This window comes from Cygnus olor, chromosome 2 (genome assembly GCF_009769625.2).
Source record: "Cygnus olor isolate bCygOlo1 chromosome 2, bCygOlo1.pri.v2, whole genome shotgun sequence".
Taxonomy (NCBI): domain Eukaryota; kingdom Metazoa; phylum Chordata; class Aves; order Anseriformes; family Anatidae; genus Cygnus; species Cygnus olor.
In genome coordinates this window covers 43,210,796-43,228,842 of record NC_049170.1, presented here as the reverse complement: position 1 = coordinate 43,228,842, position 18,047 = coordinate 43,210,796, and the positions used below count along the sequence as shown (strand labels likewise).

Genomic DNA, 18,047 nt, shown 5'->3' with positions numbered 1-18,047 from the left:
TGTTTTGAATGACTTGTATTTATTTTTTATTATTATTATTTTTTTTTTTTTATAAAGACAGGTTGTCCAATTCCTGTACATTAGAGTTGCTCCTTAACAAGTCTGCTACTGAGATATCCATATGTCATGGATAGGAACATCCATGGATATGCAGGAACATGCATAAACCATTGTGACACCACTTATGCATGACTAGTCAAATCATTACTTAGCCTAGTTCTAGAAAACCTCCCACTGAATAGCGAAACAAAGGTAGCCAAAGGTTGAAGTGAAAATGGCATTTGCCATGCACTTCTTCACCTTGACTTGAACTCCACATACACTGAAGAATGATTCATTGTCTAAGTATGAACTGTATACAACAAATGACTTCCTAGAAAGTAATCCCTAATATTTGCATCTTCTAAAGCTCAGTTCAAGATCCCTTTGTCAACCTAGGGCTACACTTGCTGCATGGTCTGCACTGACTTGACCATTGTCACCCAGTCAGATGAGCTGACAAGGTAAACTCATGAAACAAAAGCAAACAACATGCACGCTGCTGGTGATCCTGCAGGTTACCTGGATTGGATAGTATTCATCCAGAAAATAAGAGAATTCTCCAAGGCAGTAAAGGTCTGTGTCATTGGATGTTTTTGTACACATCACATTAGACCAAAGGCAATTGCAGGGCTAATTTTGCAGCTCCAGGAGAGAGAAAACAGCTGCACTCTGACTTGTCAGGAATTTCTACTTCTTGACTGGTGCTACTCCTATGATTAGGCTTATAGGATCTTATTCATGCCACCATTAGAGCCCTTCTGAGAAATATTACTGTTAAGCAGTACCTACAACAATCTCTGGATTTACCAAACTACTCTTAATTTTTCAGCTTTATTACTAACAGAGTTTCTCCTAAAAATCAAACCCTGCCCTGGAACTTGCTGAATATAAAAATTTGCGTTTATAAAAGTTAACAGGACTTGATGAATGGGTAGAACGCAAATTCTGTCTGGAGTGGTATATTAGCAATAGGCATAAGAACTAAGAGCTACATGTACCTCATTAAATATCCTCAAACCTAACTTTGGTGTTTGAGGGGCCTTGGTACTGAGTCTGTATAAAAGTATTGGTGACACATACAGAATTATTCAGCCATAATAGCAGAGATAATTGGAGTGACTGACTTGAATTTTATACAGCTAGTGTTCTTTGAGTATTCTCACATGGAATGGCAAAGGACTTTCACTTGAAGGAATGAGAAACATCCTCTTCCCACAGACATCTTTAAGTTCAGCTAATTATTGAGGGGACACATACAAGAAGCAAAAGGTTGAACATAAAATGTTCTGACATAGGGTTTTTAATTTATGTATACTTCCTTCTAAAATTAAACAATTCCATCACTAATGCCAACTTCAAAACTGCAGTAAAATACTTTACAGGGCCCAAAGCAGATAAGTACTTCAAAAAAAAAGCAACCCTCAGAAAGAAGGATCTTGTGAACAGAATAATGAACTGATGTTGGCTGCTCCAAGGCAAGCCTTGAGGCAGGTGCTTGTTGTGAGGAGAAATTTCATCTAAGGAATCAATCTCTCCTTAGAGTTAAACCTTATTCCAAGTGAAGATAGAGGCAAAATTTGAAACAAATTCACCACTGCTAGAATTTTACAGCCTTCTCTTGGGAATGAATCCTGGCCTGCTCTGCAGTGCCATTGCCCCAGTAACTGCAGCAGTACAAAATATACAGCCCTCTACCCTAGTTCACCCTGATGATGCATGCAGAATAGGAAATACTTGCAAGGGTAATTTAATCTATCTGGCCTGTGTAAGGCTCTCTTGATAATCTTGGATGCCATGCCATGTTTCTGAATAAATGAGAAGTATGTGTCTGTGTTTTTTAATTGAAACAGATTTTGGCGCACAGACTTCCATTACCAGGCCGTTCCCGAGATCCTGTTGAATCCAGGTGATGACAGCATTGCCACTGCTGAAGTTTATTTCCGTGCAATCTTGCATAATATTGTCCTGTTGGGAAAGAGCCCCCTGAAAGGGCTTGAAAAAGTAGCCCGTTTGGATAAAGACAGAAAGCAGGTTTTAAAATCTGAATTCTGACCGCCTGCTGCCAGCCAGTCTGAAACACTGCCCGATTGTCCAGGGAAGCCTGCAATCATGTGGGAGTACAAAGCTACACTTGTAAGCTGGACAAGTGAAATGGCTGCTATTTCCCACACAATGATACGGATTTAGCTGGAATGTTCTCCGCCACAAACACAACTGAGGTAGAAACCCTTAACACTATTAATCAATAGCCTGGATTTTGTTTTTCTTTTGCCCATTTAAATGGACAAGCATCAAAAGACCGAACTAAAAATGCAGACATTTCAAATTAGGCACGTGCTTATTAATATTCAAAGTACATCTGTTTGAAACTCATTTTGAAAAGGATGACCAATAATGAGTTTCTCTCTGCAGAATCTAAGATGTGGTAGTCCCTGTTCTGACCACCTACTTAAAATGCTAGCTAAGTTTCTTTTGCATCCCATCACACTTTCTGCAACAAGTCTTCCTCCAAACACATTAAATACAATCTTGACCTCCTCTTATGAGTGCATTTTCTTAGTTCATCTTTTTGTTCATCTCATGTTCTGTATCTCCTTTAATCCCTTCCCTGATTTTCTTACTCCAGAGAAACAAATCCAAGCTATTTGTCTTCACTTTTTTTTTTTAAAAAAAGGCAAATCACAGCTTAACTTCAGCTTAGCTGTCACTCACAAGGAAATACTGATTTATACTTTATTGCCCATACTTGTCTTCCTTGTTTGCATTTGTATTTGCTATGTGTTATCTAAGATGCAACACTAAAATTGGTGCTTTTAACATTTGGAAGTATGCGATTTTATTCCATAACGACATCTCAGATACTACAGTGATATAAGAGTTAGCATTAGTATGGCACACTAAAACAACTTCCAATAGTCTTCTACTGCTCACTGGGTTTAGTCTGTTAGTTAATAAATAGGAATGACCTTACAGAGGTCAGTAATATATTTAATATTTATTGTTTTCAGCCAGTTCTTCTCAGCTAACCTCACTGTTGGCATATGTATAGTCATTAGCAATGTAGCACATAAGTCTGGCAAAAACATTTTCCTGGAAAAGTTTTTTTTGTCTGTTTTGTTTTTAAACTTGGCGAGATCAAGAAGACAGTTCTGAAAGCAATATACATCACTTATTGGTTAAATTTAAAATTTACTCTTCATTTGCAATTTTAAGGCCTGCCATCATATTATCATTTATATTTATGGAGAATGAGATCTTTGAGATCTTGTAGATGCATTCTTGTCTCTGGGAGATATGGTAGTGTAACAGTGAAATGCTTGATTACTCTGTCTCTTTTTGGAAGAAGTACTCAGAATATTTGGGCTCTTGGGAATTCTACCCCTCTTCCTCTTGGGTACTCACGAGTAGCTTGTGCCTGAAACACAGGTTTGCAAAAGACTAAGTTACAAGAGTTAACATTACATTCATCTGATACATTCAGATCTGAGTACTCTTCTTCAGGTATTTCAGGTTTCTACAGTTGCAGAGACCAGTAAATAGACAGAATGTCTAATATTTAGATTAAGTCATTCCCACCAAATACCTCTTGAGACTGTAGTCAAAACCACATTTCCCCTAGCCAGTCCCAGTTCTCACCTACTCTTCAAGTCAGCATTCTGCCCTGTTGGAAAAGGACTCACACAGAAATCTAAGCCCACTACTTCTCGTCTTGCCTGTCACTGAGATGGAAAACAAAGCAGACTTCTTCCTTTCTGCAGAGCTTCTTTATATAACTGAAATTACCTATTACAACTAATCTGTTGATAAGGCTTAAAATTTATCAGTACGGTATTTGCTATGGTAGAAAAAATTAATTTATAGTTTACAAAAAAAGTTAACAACTTGATTTAAAGAGTTTAAATTGAGATACCAGCATTTTGTCTTTTTTTTTTCCTGCTTTGTAAGAAAGTATGTGAAAGCCAAAAAGACCAAAGAGCAGACGTAGACAGGATAACTAAAGAAAAAAAGTGGAACTCAGTTTTAACCTTGATCATGTACATAAAAATCAAACTCATCCTTTTAACTGTATAGAGGCCAATTAAAAAAAATCCTCAAATAAATTTAATGAAAGTCATTTGAAAGTGACCATGAATGAAAACCTTAAGCCAAACAGTTTGCAGACATCATTTGCTGAGCTACATGAATGAACGTCTTAGAATAAGATCCTTATGGTTTTAAATGTTTTTATGCAACTCTGTAGTGGAAAGATTTAATTGGGATGGAAACCAGCAAATAACTGCAATGATCAATGAAACTGACATCTAAAGAGGTCCTTTTCTTAGCTTTAAAGCTGTTTATAAACATAGCACCAGTTAATTTATTTTACTCTCTACATAGATTTCATTACTTTAATGTTGTCTTTCACCTGCAGGAATTCATCATACTAGATGCTGTGAAAAGAGTTACCCATGCTGCATCTTAGACAGGAAAAGTTCTCATTTCATCCAAAGTGCAAGATCAAAATAGATGGAAAGACTGTCAATGACTTGGACAAAATAGTTCGGACTACCACTTCACTGGTCAAGATGCACCATTCCTGAATTCACTTTAGGACAATTTACATGAAGCATTTTACTACATGGGACAGGGCTAATCTTCAGAATTTGATTGTGGTTGTTGTTGAGCCTAGTCTAGGATTAAACACAGGTATATTTTCATGATTCAAGGTGCAAGGTGCTGTAGCCATGTCTACAGTTTAGGAAGCCAATTGGCTGCAGATATTACCTGCAGAAGCCAACACAAACCACAGTGCTATTTTATTATGAGAAAACAGGTATCAAAAGAATAGGTTGGAAGCAAAAAAGAAAAAAGCATCTGAAGTCCCTTCCTCTGAAAGAGATGATGCTATAAGACAGTCAACTCATTCCCCAAATCAGGCAGCATGACTGTGGCATGATTAGGAAGGGGTAGGGGAAGCCAATGATTTGTCATGTTTTTCCAGTGGTCATGGTTGGAAAATAATTCTGTCAATCCTCCATCACAGCAAAAAAAATGTGCTCCCCACAGGAGGATTTCAGGAAGTTCAGTGGCAGAAATGCCTACTCCTCCTTTAATGGGAACACATGCTGAGGAAAAAGTTGTAGATGTTGCCCCAGGAACACTCACATTCATAATTAGACCATGAAAAGTCTCTGTAATAAAGGCAAGCAAAAAGTTCTCATGTATTGGGGTGGCAGGGCAGGTTGGAAGGATATTATCTGAATATGGATAAAATTCAGGACCATACATACAAAGAAAAGAATGTTGCAGTGATTCCGTTTGACAATTACAAACCAGCAATATTCTAATTTCTTCAGACCTCATTTGCAATAGGTTTCAGCCCCATCATCCGTCTTAACATGCTTACATAGTCAAGAAAATGCACTGAAAGACAAGAGAATCAGAGTCGACTTTGACCCATGACAAATTGGAGCACAGAATCAGAAGCCTCTATTTACTGAGCCGTGCTGCGGTCAATCTCTTCCAAACCCCACAGCTGGGACTGGTACACTCCATCCATGTGCTCAGGAGTGTTGAAATGATGACTCCTGTCTCACCCCCAAACAAAAGTGCCATCGCAGGCTGTCTGTAGAGATTCATCCTTTTCCTTTCTATCCTGATGAAGATGCGAGATGTGACAAGCAATCACATCTCCAAGGGAACACGCCCTCTGCATGCAACCTTCTCACAGTGGCAGCCCAACTCCTTACTCCTAGTAAGGCAGGCATCAGAAGCAAATGAATTACATTTCAGATGACTCACTGACACTGGCTTTGGTACGCTTTTATATTTAAAGTTGATCTTGTATTATATTTTCTTAAAATTCATTCCAGTGAGGTTTCAGCTAGTCACTCTCCACTGCTACTCTATCCTCTGAAGTACTGCAGAGAAGAAGGAACTTTTCTACTCCAAAATATCTTTGGAATTTAGGTCAGAATAGCATTCTCCTATTCATGCTACTAAATTACAGTAGAAGGCTTGCTTTCTCCACCTAGTGGCTAAAATGCAAAGCTAATAACCTGTGCTATGAGCACCCTGAACGGGGATAAAAAAAAAGAATTTCCCCCAACGAAAGATAAAGGACACCCCTGATTCCCTAATACTTTGTGGGGCTTCATTTTATTTAAAAAACTGACAGGCTTTTCCTACCTTCAATAAAAAGAATTCTGCCTTTTGAGACAAATCAAGGGACACGGATTTTGCCCTCAGTGAAAGCTGTTAGACCCCTGGAGATCCAAACCATTTGTTTGCTCATGGAAGAGGCACAGTACAAACAAATCATCCCGCTATTACAACACTGAGATCTGCCCAGATATATGCTGAGCAACACAAGAGGAGGAAATGCAAAGGTGCGTTTTTTTTTTTTTTTTTTAACCTGTGTGCTCTTAAGCTCACTGTAGGTAACTTTTGCTGACTGGCAGAAAGCAGAGAAGCCTAATGCCTGTGGTGTGGTTTGCTACAACTCCCATGTCCCAGACAGGAGGTTAGGGAGTCTTGGGAATGCCACAGCCATGTCTTCTCACTTTGTCCTTCAGGCTTAGAGCAATAGGAGCAAGTTCTACAGCTGCACTCAGTAAGTACTTCCAACAGGATTGCCCTTCATTCAGATGACCCTCCTGCTTAAATTGCCTTTATGGGAATATTATATGCTTGATCTGGTCTGCAGGATTCAAATGGGTTGTTTCATAATTGTAGCTAAAGTTTACTGTGCATGCAATTATTTTCCAAAGCCAAAATCAAAATGTTACAAGGAAACAAGAACGCTGATGGATCCCTAACTAGAACCCAATCACGAAAGGTAACCAAGCTGCTGCCCTGCAAAGTTGTTCTCACTGGCCTGCCCCTTGTTCCCTTCTTCCCTCTTCCAAGTAGCAACAAATACCACCTTCTGGAGGCAGTTTACAGGAGGAAAAAAAAATGGAAGCTAAACACAGATAGAATAGAAAACCATTTGTGGTTCCACAACCCGTTTCTTCTTCCAAGACACCAGAAGGAAACAGTCCTTTCTCTGATTACTTTAAGGTAGGATCTGAGCCAAATTTAGTTACCTCAACCCTGACTTCCAAATGCACAGTAGTTTCCCAAGGCTCTCTTTGTAATCAAAGGAGATAAACAGGTACCTCTGCACCTGCCAGGTAAGACTAGCTCAGACCAACTCTGATTTGGGATGCTAAAGGAGAATGGATGACTTGTACCATAGCATACTAGGGCTGAAGTTTTTAAATGCTACGTAATTTAATTTTTAACCTAAAAAGCCAGTAATCTCTTAAAGTAAGCACAGCAGGTGTTTTATTTTCAAGATCAAAAGTCCTGTCAGAGTATTTTTACCATTTCAAAAGGGAAGGGAGGGGGACAAAGACAGAGGAAAATATTCTATTCATATCTGCCCCCCTCTATCAGCTAATCAGCTCTAAGTTTCACAAAAATGAGGCAGACAAGAGGCTGATGAAGTGCTCTGAGGTACATTTTTCCACTTTCTTATGGCCCAGCCCACTGACTTCTAAGGTAACATAGAAGTAGCTTGGCTCAGCATCTACACCCTACTCAGAAGCAGATTTGGATGGAGATCCATGAGTGCCTTGCCTCCTGCGTCATAAGGGGTGTGCTGTGGAAGAAGCATCTCCATCATATCTTTGGCAATGAGCTATGACAGGAAAAGCTTTCTTGGCTCGTAACTCCTAATAAACCCAGTCCCATTCAAAAGTATCTGTTTGTGCTCATTCTTAAATCCCAGGGAATTCAATATGCTAATGTTTACAAGGAAGAGAACCAGAGGAATCCCAAATTCTCCAAGCAAAATGAACTTTGCAGAATAATTGCAATTATTAAAAGCATGCTTTTAGTCATGGAGAACGTGTAAGATTGGTTTGAGGTAAATGGAACTGATGTTTTCACTTGTAACTAAGCATATGTTTAAGTGCTTTCCTGAATCAAGATTGATTTTAAAATGTATTTAATATTTCACAGGTCTGAATCATTAGTACATCGATGACATTCACAAACAGGACCTAGGAAGTGTTCTTATTTCAGGATTTTCAACATTATAGGAGTTTCGAAATAAAATGAAAACAACCACCATACAAAAAAGAAACCACCACAGCATATGGGGAAAAACATGCATTAATTTTAATTTCTAAAAGTACTGGGAACATTGGAAAGAACAGGTTGTTTTTATAGAATTTATACTCAGAACATCTAGTCTATATACCACTATCTTAATAATAACATCATCTGCATGTTAAAGCAAGAAAAGCTGAACTACATCGTAGTCAGGAAGATATTATAATTTATGTTATGTAAGGTATGTCTGAGATAGATTGCTTGTTAACTGGCAGTACGTCCTTCCAGAGCTACAATACTAAGTCTCTCAATGTCAGAAGAAGGTGCTTCCTTAACAGTATTTTTGAAGGAAGAAATATTACTGACCTACTTGCACTCTTTTCTTTAAGCAGTGGAAAGTATCAAACAAATACTTGTACTGTTATTAAAAACAGCAACAGTTTAATGCAACTTAGTAAGCAGAATCACCTAATGCCTTTGAATTTAGCTTAGAAGTAACAGGCTCCTCTGTTTCTAATCAGTAATGTATATTAATTACTATATGTGATAGCAGCATATATTACACATTAGTAGCACGTCCTCTGCATTTGGAGAAGACTGTGGCTTCAAATGTTTGGTGTGATTTGTGTTCATGCCAAATTGAAGTGAGAACAACACACCCTTCATGTTTCCATAAACCGGTACAGGGTCACAACATCCTCTTCAGCCCAAACAGGTCAAATTATTACTTCACATCGTTCCTGAGTTGTACCTGCTGGGCAGTGCAGTACCAAGCCATAGATCCCAGAACTGGAAAGAGACCCAGAGGACAACACACTACAGTGCAGATCCATCAGCTTGCTGATGTTTGATGCAGAGATAGCAGGAAGGATCTGGCGATGTCTGTGCAGTACTATACCTTTTCTTTTATCTAAGTAGATAAACAAGTACTGTTATAGTTTAACACGGTTTCCCAGGATAAACAATATAAACAGCCCTGCACATAAGTGACCATAGCACATTACCTCAGAATCTTGGCTATAAAAAAAAAGTAAAAAGTCTCTGCTGACAGTGTATTCAGACTCAAAAGTTCAAGCACCACATTAATGACAATATTTTTCTACAGCATGTGTAAGATTACTGTAGCTTGCTAAGCACAATAAACTTGCTAGTCACACTGCCTTTCCCTCTAAAATCTAGCTTAACATCTGCTTCCTCAGTGAAGGATAGCACCAACCCAATGATGTATAATAGCTGACATTGCTGGGTTAAATCTCCTTTTCTGTACTATCTAGACCCACAGTGGAAATCTTGAAGTAGCTCTTTTGTTAATTCCCTTACTAGCAATCTTCAGTTTAAGTTCCCTCTATCTGACCAAAGGGATAGAAACACAGATCAATAGAGAGATAGAGCAAGATGACTCTTTCAAGAAATTCATAGTGCTGCAGGAAGAATTTGCACTTCTTTTTTAAGCAGGGTATAGAAATACCTGTGCTGTGACTCTGCTTTGTGAATTATCTTAACAGCATAATTTCAGCACAAAATGGATCCTTTTGCCTATCACTCTGAACAATTTTATTTTCAGCCAAGTCTATTAGATCCTGGGCCACTGCTGCCCCCACAGAAACATACCAAACAATATAAGCAAGGGTACTCACACTTCCATCTGAGAAATTACCCAAATATTTGGAATCTAATACAGGTTGACAGAAGTCTCACAGGCAGGCTGCAAGAACAGAGCTGTATGCATTTCCCACTCAGACACAGGCTATTTTTAGATGATATTGGCTCACTAGCCAAGCAAGATTTACTGCTATCCTAAAGGTGAGATGGAAGGGCAATGCAACTCATCACTGATTCAGTAAAAATGAATGTTAGTGTTGCAAGCATCTGAGAAGTTTTTGCCTTTTTTTTTTTTAAGAGGTTATTAATATTAGCCAAGTTGCTTAAAGGAGAAGGCAGCTTTTGTTTCATTTTTTTTTTTCCAGGATTGCTTAAAATCCTAATTAGATATGCAAGTTACACGTGTGTGCATGCTACACAGCCAGCAAAGGCAATCATGCATTCATCTCCCACATTTCCACCAGGAAAGACAATATGTTGGTGGTATAAATGACAGCTATTTGCACTGCTTAGTTTTCAGAACTAGCAAAGGTTATTAATAGTCCATATGCACTGCAGAACTTCTTCCCCCCCCCCTCTTGTGCTTTTCTGCAGCACTTAGGGGACTGAAATAATGAAGCTGTTGGCAACACCTTTTTAAAAGGTAACTGCAGGTAAAAATATACCCAGAAATAAGAAAAAAGCCCTGGCTATAATCAGTAAATTACCTGGCAAGGGGGTGCTTACCACCACAGGCTCTGAACCTCACTGACTCTGCTCCCTCCCACACTGTCCCAGGTTATTTCATTCTGCTGAACCAATTTCATGTTGGAGTGATTGAGACTTTCAAATGCTGCTTCCCTATCACCACACACCTTGTATTTCTGCAGCAGTGCAATTTCATTGTACAATGTTTTACTTTAATTGTCTGCTCAAGCAGACAATTAAAAAAATAGTACCACATTAAGCTTATATACTACAACCCACTAGAAGGAAATCCGGAAGAACAAAGATCCACTTCAAATCAGAGCTGCTGCTGCAAACAAAGAAGAGTTTGTGACAGCAGGACCTTGAGAGAGAAACAAGCAGCTTCTATAAACCAGTTTTCGTTTTCTATCCCCAAAACCACATATTTCAGCTTTCTGACCCTCCAAGATATTGGGAAGTCTGATTTAAATTGGTATAAGACTGAAGCCATACTTCAGTTTCAATATGGTCTTACAAGTCCATTTCAGATTGCCTTGCTACTCATATACTAAAAGCTAAACACACTTAGAGTGCATTACTAGACTGGGTTTTAATGCAGTCAAAAACATCTCCACCATCTCCTTTTTTGTCACAATTGTGGTAGTTTGAACTATTAATTTTTATCCATTGAAACTATTTGTCCTTCAGCTCCTGCCTAGCCTGATGCCAGTTGTAATTTCCAGATAAATCTCAGGAGACAAACTGATAGCTGAAAGAGAAGGCTGTAGTTACACAGCCTGCAATACACACCTAGCTCTCATCTACAAACTGCTCCTAAGAGTGGCTTGGAGTCATAACACACACTGACCTGATGGAAGGACTTGCTTTTGTTTTGTTTTAAATCACACCCCCCAGAGTTCAGCTAGCTGTAGTTGAGTAGTGTTTTAAACAACACCATGGCATGCTTTTCTGATGAGTATCATTCCTCAGACTTCAATCTGACACGTGGGTGCTTTTTCAGCCTCTTTCAGGTATAGCACTGAAGCATCATTCAAGATCTGCTTTCATAGCCCAAACTCTCTTTAAGGTTACTTCAAATTCCATGAGTTCCTGTCTTATCTCCTTCCTCCCTTAATAACTGCCTAAAGTTCAAGTGTGCACAGCCCACACTTAAGTGGCAGTCAAAGCTTACTATAGATGTTCAATAGTCCTGGTCACCAGTGAATTGGTTCAGGGACCAAACAAGCATCTATTACCATCCTATTCAACCCATGTACCCAGGGATATCCAGGAGACACTCCTATGCGTTACACATCAAGTGGTCTCAGTTGCCCCAAATTAAAAGGATGTGCTAGATTTATGTAAGGTATTCCTCATTATTTCTCTAATGAGAACTATGTTGCTGCAATAAGGCCAGGAGGTTTAAATTATAATTTCAAAGGTGCAGAGACCTGCCTCCTCCCATGACCTGAGAACAGAGCTCCAGCAAGTTCCTGATGCCTCACATCTTTCTGCTCTTCTCCTTTCTTCTGGGTTTATTTCTATGTGAAAGACTCCCATAAAAACAACAATAACACCAAAAAATATATATGTTTTTTCAAAATCACGTACAAGCCTAACATCACTTTTCCATCTTCTTCCATACAGTAACCAGAAATGTACACTATGACAAATGGATTGGCAGAGATCTAATGCTTATTATTTCACATTGGTCTGTGAAAATGAGATATCTAGTCTGATGCCACACAGACTTGTATGGCTGCACCCATAAGGAAAAAAAAGATAGCTGAAAATTAATTTTAGTGGGGAAGTGTGCTAGGTACCAGTAAAGAGGATAAATCTTAATATGTTCCTCTTCCTTAATAGCTCTAAAATAGTCAGGCAAATGTGTGCTATTTGTTTTGTATAGAAATTGATTCTATATTAAAGTGACAGTCCTATAAAAATACTGCAGGATCCTTGGGATTCAAAGGCACTCATATATCATAATTTCATCTCGGAAGACATACCAACCATATTTTACCTTGTGTTTTATTTCTAGGAACCATATCTTATTGAATATGTTGACACTGTGAAGTAACATGTGTATATGAAGTAAACATGGAGGATTATTTATCTTCAGAGAGGTGGACATCTCCCTCTCACTTCACTGAGAAGGACAAGGACAGTCCTGAACCCTTATTTTCAATGAAGGTCCACTTGTAGCATTAAAAGCCTACAAACAGGAAAGCAAATGAGAAAACACTACTCTGTCTGAAGAAAGAAAGAAATTAATGGTATATCCATATATACCATGCTACAACTATATATATATATATATATACACACACATACACACACACACACATATACATACACACACACACACAGTTGTCAGTTCATCCATTAAGAAATAGTAATGTATAATCATGCAAATACTAGTTCAGGTAACTATAAGCCATATTCTCAACTGATTATTTGGCTACTTCCATTATTGCTAATGAAATTGACATGACTTCTATGAGTTAGAGCTACAATTTCTGTTATTATGGAACAATCACCAGCCTTGCCCTACACAGTTATAGAATAATTCATGGAGACACACCAACTGTATTACGTTATCAGTTCTGAGAAAGTTAGCGTCTAAATTGTTTGTAAGAGTTAAGAACAAATTCTAGATGATCAAAAACTTAAAATGAAATGAAGGAAACTTCTGAATTGTGACTGATGTAGAAGCGGGGCAGCCTTTTCTGCCAGACTTTTGTAATGCATCGGGGGTCATACTTGTGTTGAAATACACTGCTTTAGTAGGATTTCATTTCCAGATTGGAGAAAATAACACGGGGGAAAAAATAACATGTTATTCTAGCCCCAGAAAGAGTTCCCTGAGGTACGGAAAAATATAAATACTAATACAGCAATACTACTTTTTACAGTTAACCTACTACATCCCTTTTGACTTTATCCAAAATCAAATCACCTGCTGCATACTCATCTTTAACAAATTCCCCTGTCAAAGCAAGCTTTCTAGTCATTAAACCCTCCCCAAAAACTACAATAACAAACACACACAAAACAAATAAAACCTTGTAACATTGGCTGTCACTGTTGAATTACATATAAAGGAGAAGATTTTTATTTCCATATTTTGTTTGCTTTGGCAATTGACGTCTCTTCTTCTTGTGTTTTAAAAGCTGGCTTTAACAAAATGACAACTTAAAAGCCCTCCTTATTCACAGCTTGATGTTGAAATGGAATCAAGCCAGAGCTGGAATGGCTTTCCAAATTAGCAAGGGAACCTACTGTTGAAGTAGACTATTACCCTGCATGTGTTTGTGCATACAGGCTTATTTCCTCATGCCCACAACTGGGCTAGCTATCATTTACTCACCTCACAAAGCTACCTCCTTCATGTTTCTCTTCTCAAAGAATTTATTTAAAACAAAAGAAAAATCAACATCATCTTTTGTGCTTGAAAGCACTTTGCCACTTCAAATAGCCAATCAGCATCATATCATTTAGGAAACACCAACAAAAGAGTCTTGAAGCATTCAAGGAAAGCACAGTAGGATATGTTTTCAAAGGGGCTGTGCCCAAGCTCTGAATCTTACACGTCTAGCAAGTGTTTATACGGTGCGAACAGTTGCATGCAAAAAACAGGGCTACAGTCTCCCCAAGGAAACACACAGCACACATTGCATAGATCTGCTGGCTTGGAGGACAGCTAAGGAAGCTCTTCATAAGAATGTAAATTCCAAGCTCTCTTTATTGAATGTACCTTATACCAGACCTTCTGGGGAGACCAACAAATACAATCAGCTAATAAATTGGTACTGTAAGCCACAGAAAGGCATATAAACATAACAGGGAGTCCCACAAACAGTTAATGACAGAAACAGAACATGTCCTTTCTGTCCTAAGTTTCACGGCTTTGCACAGAGGAATCCTGAATTGTAACACAGATTAATAGAAATTACCTAGTTACCAGGCTGACTTGCTTACAGGTATTAGCATTCACAATGCAGCCCACTCACAAGGTGACAGTGATTTCCCAGATGTCTCTAGCTCATTTTGTCACCGATTTTAGCTCAAACTGAAATTCACACACCTCTTGGCTCCTCACAGAAAGGCTCCAGAGCTCAGGAGAAGAGACACAGAAGAACAACAGAGCTACCCTACAGCTCTGGAGACACAAAGGGAAAGTGTCAGACACTATCAACCGTGTATGTCTACAGGCTGCAGTTAGAGCAGGGGTCTGCCTTGCAACACAAGAGCTCAGCAATGACAAAATTTAAAATAAAAAGAGCAAAAAGTAGAAGTTTTGTAACAAAGTAAAGGACACACATAGAGCCTGAAATCACCACTAAAGTTGCAGTAACAGCAACCATGAAACCACAAATCAAAGATACTAAAGAAACTGCTGACTACAATAATGAACTACATTTGAAGAAATACAACCTAATTCCAGCCTGCCAAATGAACTGGCTCATATGTTAACCCCCCAAAACAGCAGCTGCTACTCACAGTTTCTTTTCCAAGCCACCTTATTGCACTGCTTAGGTATGAACAATGACCCTGGGATAGAGCACCACACAACCTGGACCTCCTGCATAAAGGAAATCCTATATACCCTTGCATGCCTAGCAGCTCTCCTCATAAGCTGCATGCAGTTCTAATTAGACCTCTGGAAACAGCATTCAGCTGGAGCTGACTCACTTTTCTTTCTGTATGAACTAATCCCCCAAACCTGTGTGAAATTCAGCCTGGCCCAGGTGATTACTTTCTTCTCCCAGTGAGAGGAAGAGGCCACCAGAGGCTGCCCTGGTGGCAGAAGATGGCTGCCCATTTCTCCACATGCCTGAGGAGGGTACAGTCAGCGTGCTGCTGGGCTTCCTGGCATGTGGCTGTGCTTGTGGACAGCAGGGACTCAACATGACAGGCAGCACAGGGGGGCAGCTCGCCTGTCTGCCACCTACTGTGTGGTGGGAAGCATACCTTGAAAGTGAGAAGTGGAGTCTGCGGCTGGGATCAGCTGGAAGCTTCTGGGAAGGGCAGGGTTGGCGCCATGCTAAGTGCGCATGGTGCTGCTCTGTCAAACAGTTTCCAAAGGCACATAGGGAAGAGGAAAACAGTGGACTATTCTCTTTCTCTTTTTTTCAGTCCTAAATGAAAAAAAAAGCCCTGCTCCAAAATCCAAAAACATGAAGGGTAACAAACTGCAGTCCAATGGATACAGACATTGAAGTCTCTTTGTCCCATTTTTCCTGGATAGCTGCTCAGTCTTGGGAGGTAATTCAGTGCTTGAAAATTTGACATACTACAAATCAAATTCATTTATAAAATCTCCCTTTTTAAAGCAGTGCTCTTCTTGAAGCTGATTCTCTTTCAGCAAAGCATCTCCATTTCCCTTGGAGGTCAGCGGGCCAAGACAGCGGAGCCCCCAAGCAGCAAGGACTGGAGCTGCTCCTGTCCGGTCAACCTCACCTCAGCAAGGGGAGAGGGTGATGGTGTTGGTGTTATGAAAGGCCAAGGATACTGAAACCAAGGTGAAAAAGAGTTATGATCCCCTCTGGCCAAAAAGGGCTGTGCAGTACGTTGTGACAATCCTCATGCTAACTGGCTGTGTGCCAGCCAGTCCCTGGTGACACAGGGATTTCAGTGGAAACATTCTTCATGAAAAACAAGAGATATGCACCGGTGCAAAGTAGTAGTGCTTTCAGGGGCGTGTTTTCACAAGAGAGTGCTGTCATGAGCAAGTCTGCTTGGCGTGTTTTATCTGTCTGAAAGGACCTGCTGTGTTTCAGGTGCTCCATCACCATATGAAAAATGTTAATATTCATAGCTTGCTAGCCTTTATTCTCTAAACTAAGCCTCTCCCCTGTTTCTTCTGTTCCTCTCCTCAGTCTGCTTTCCAGCCTCTCTCGCTTGCACCTCCCTTCTTTTGTTCTTTTTATGCATATCACAGCCCTTGAATCACACCCCTGTTGCCAGACAGTTTGTCCTCTGCTGCGCTGAACGGGCACTTCAGAAGGCAGTGTGTCTCCTCTCAGGAAGCGACTGCTTATTTCACACGCGGAGAGGAGCATCAATTCAGCACAGCGGGAGAAATTACAGAGCACAGCCTGGAGGGGAGGTCGATGAGACACAGCACTGTTCTGGAGCATTCTGGCTTCATTTAACCTCTTAATAAAAGTAGGTTAGAGCATCCTGATATTAAAGAGCCATATGAAAAGAGAAAAGGGAAAACATTGAGGGGGGAAGAAGGAGGAGTCAGGAGCCCTCATCTAGGAAACATGCTTGCAGGTAATGCACAGAGAAATCCTTTCTGATATATAGTATATGGGATGGTATTGTCATGCTCTGCTCAGCATTTTGCAGGTATGTATCTTTTTGTCAGTGGCAGATCTGGGCAGTTACACCTCTACACGTGCTTCTTCTGCATCTGGGGCGGAGAATGGGGAGAGAGGGTAGAAAAAGTATGGTCACTTACAGGTCATTCAGACAAATCTAGAAAATAATTTGTATTGTACCCTTAAAAAAAATAATCAAAGGTAAAGGTGTTATTTTTTTTCTTCCCTAAAAACAAGTTCCTGAAGGTCCGAAATATTTTGCGAACATCGTCTGTTATTTTTTTAAGCAGATGTGAGAAAAGACTCTGATTTCCTTTTTTTTTTCAGATGGGGAAACTGATAATTCCTTCCCAAAAGTTAGTTCAGACAGAAATCTGAACTGACCAGACACAGGAAAAGGGATGAGGAGGATCACTGCTAAGCTGAAATGTAAAATCGCATGTTGTTAGAAAATATCCAGAGAACTATGAGGATGCTACTGTTGTTAACTTCTTCAGCCTTGTTAATGTGGGGTAATAGAGAAGGAAAAAAATAGACCAGCAAGCCACGACAGTTTTTAATTCTGAGTTGTGATGGATAGCCGTGATCCAATAAGGACATTTGAGTAGGATTTCATAATACGTTATTTCTGTTTTAGTCAGGCACTATAAAGCTGAAACAGGACTTATATACTTCACAGCCACTTTGGATTATTGAATGCTCACAGTAGGCTAAAAGAGCATTTACAGCTCATCAAATTAAGTAAAAATGTACAAATTAAGTACCATCAAGCCTACAAGCCACTGCATTTACAGGGAGTGAAGAAGGGGAAACAGGAGAGAATTAAAGGATGAGATATTAAAATGTACTTTACAGTATGCTTTTAAGAAATGACATTAATGACTGAAGAAAATAATTAGCAAGCGTCTCAATCCATCCCTTGTGCCAAGCTAAGATCTATTTGCACACACCTCCCTGGACAACTATCTATCATTCCTGGTCATTGATTATTGCAGTATTCCCAAACAGCATGATTTATTGTCTTCCACACATGCTACAACTTATATAGCATGCTCGTCATTTGAGGCAGGCTCAGCCTGGAGCTAACAACTGCTACGTTGAGCTCCAGGCTGAGCTCAGGGTCTAGCACCCAGAGCCCATCCTGCAGGATAGCATGATGAGCAGAGGTACTGCTTTGCTATGAGCCAAACATGCAGTCTTCTGTGTGCTTAGCCACTTTCCTACTATATAAAGACTTTTTCCAGGTTTAGTGATCCTAGGAATTATGCTTCTCTGTCTCACTCAATTACCATTGAGGGTACCCAAATGGAGTCACTTGGCTCATTTTTT

The 18,047-nt window shown here is 39.6% G+C and overlaps 1 long non-coding RNA gene across 1 annotated transcript in view; it reads right to left on the bottom strand.

The window, feature by feature from the left end:
• The window catches only part of LOC121065113, a 126,685-nt gene extending 111,668 nt beyond the window's left edge, over window positions 1-15,017 (bottom strand). The window contains exon 1 of the long non-coding RNA XR_005816909.1: window positions 14,893-15,017. This is a non-coding gene — a long non-coding RNA (uncharacterized LOC121065113). The remainder of the gene's footprint in view (window positions 1-14,892) is intronic.
• Between the last annotated feature and the right edge of the window lie 3,030 nt (window positions 15,018-18,047).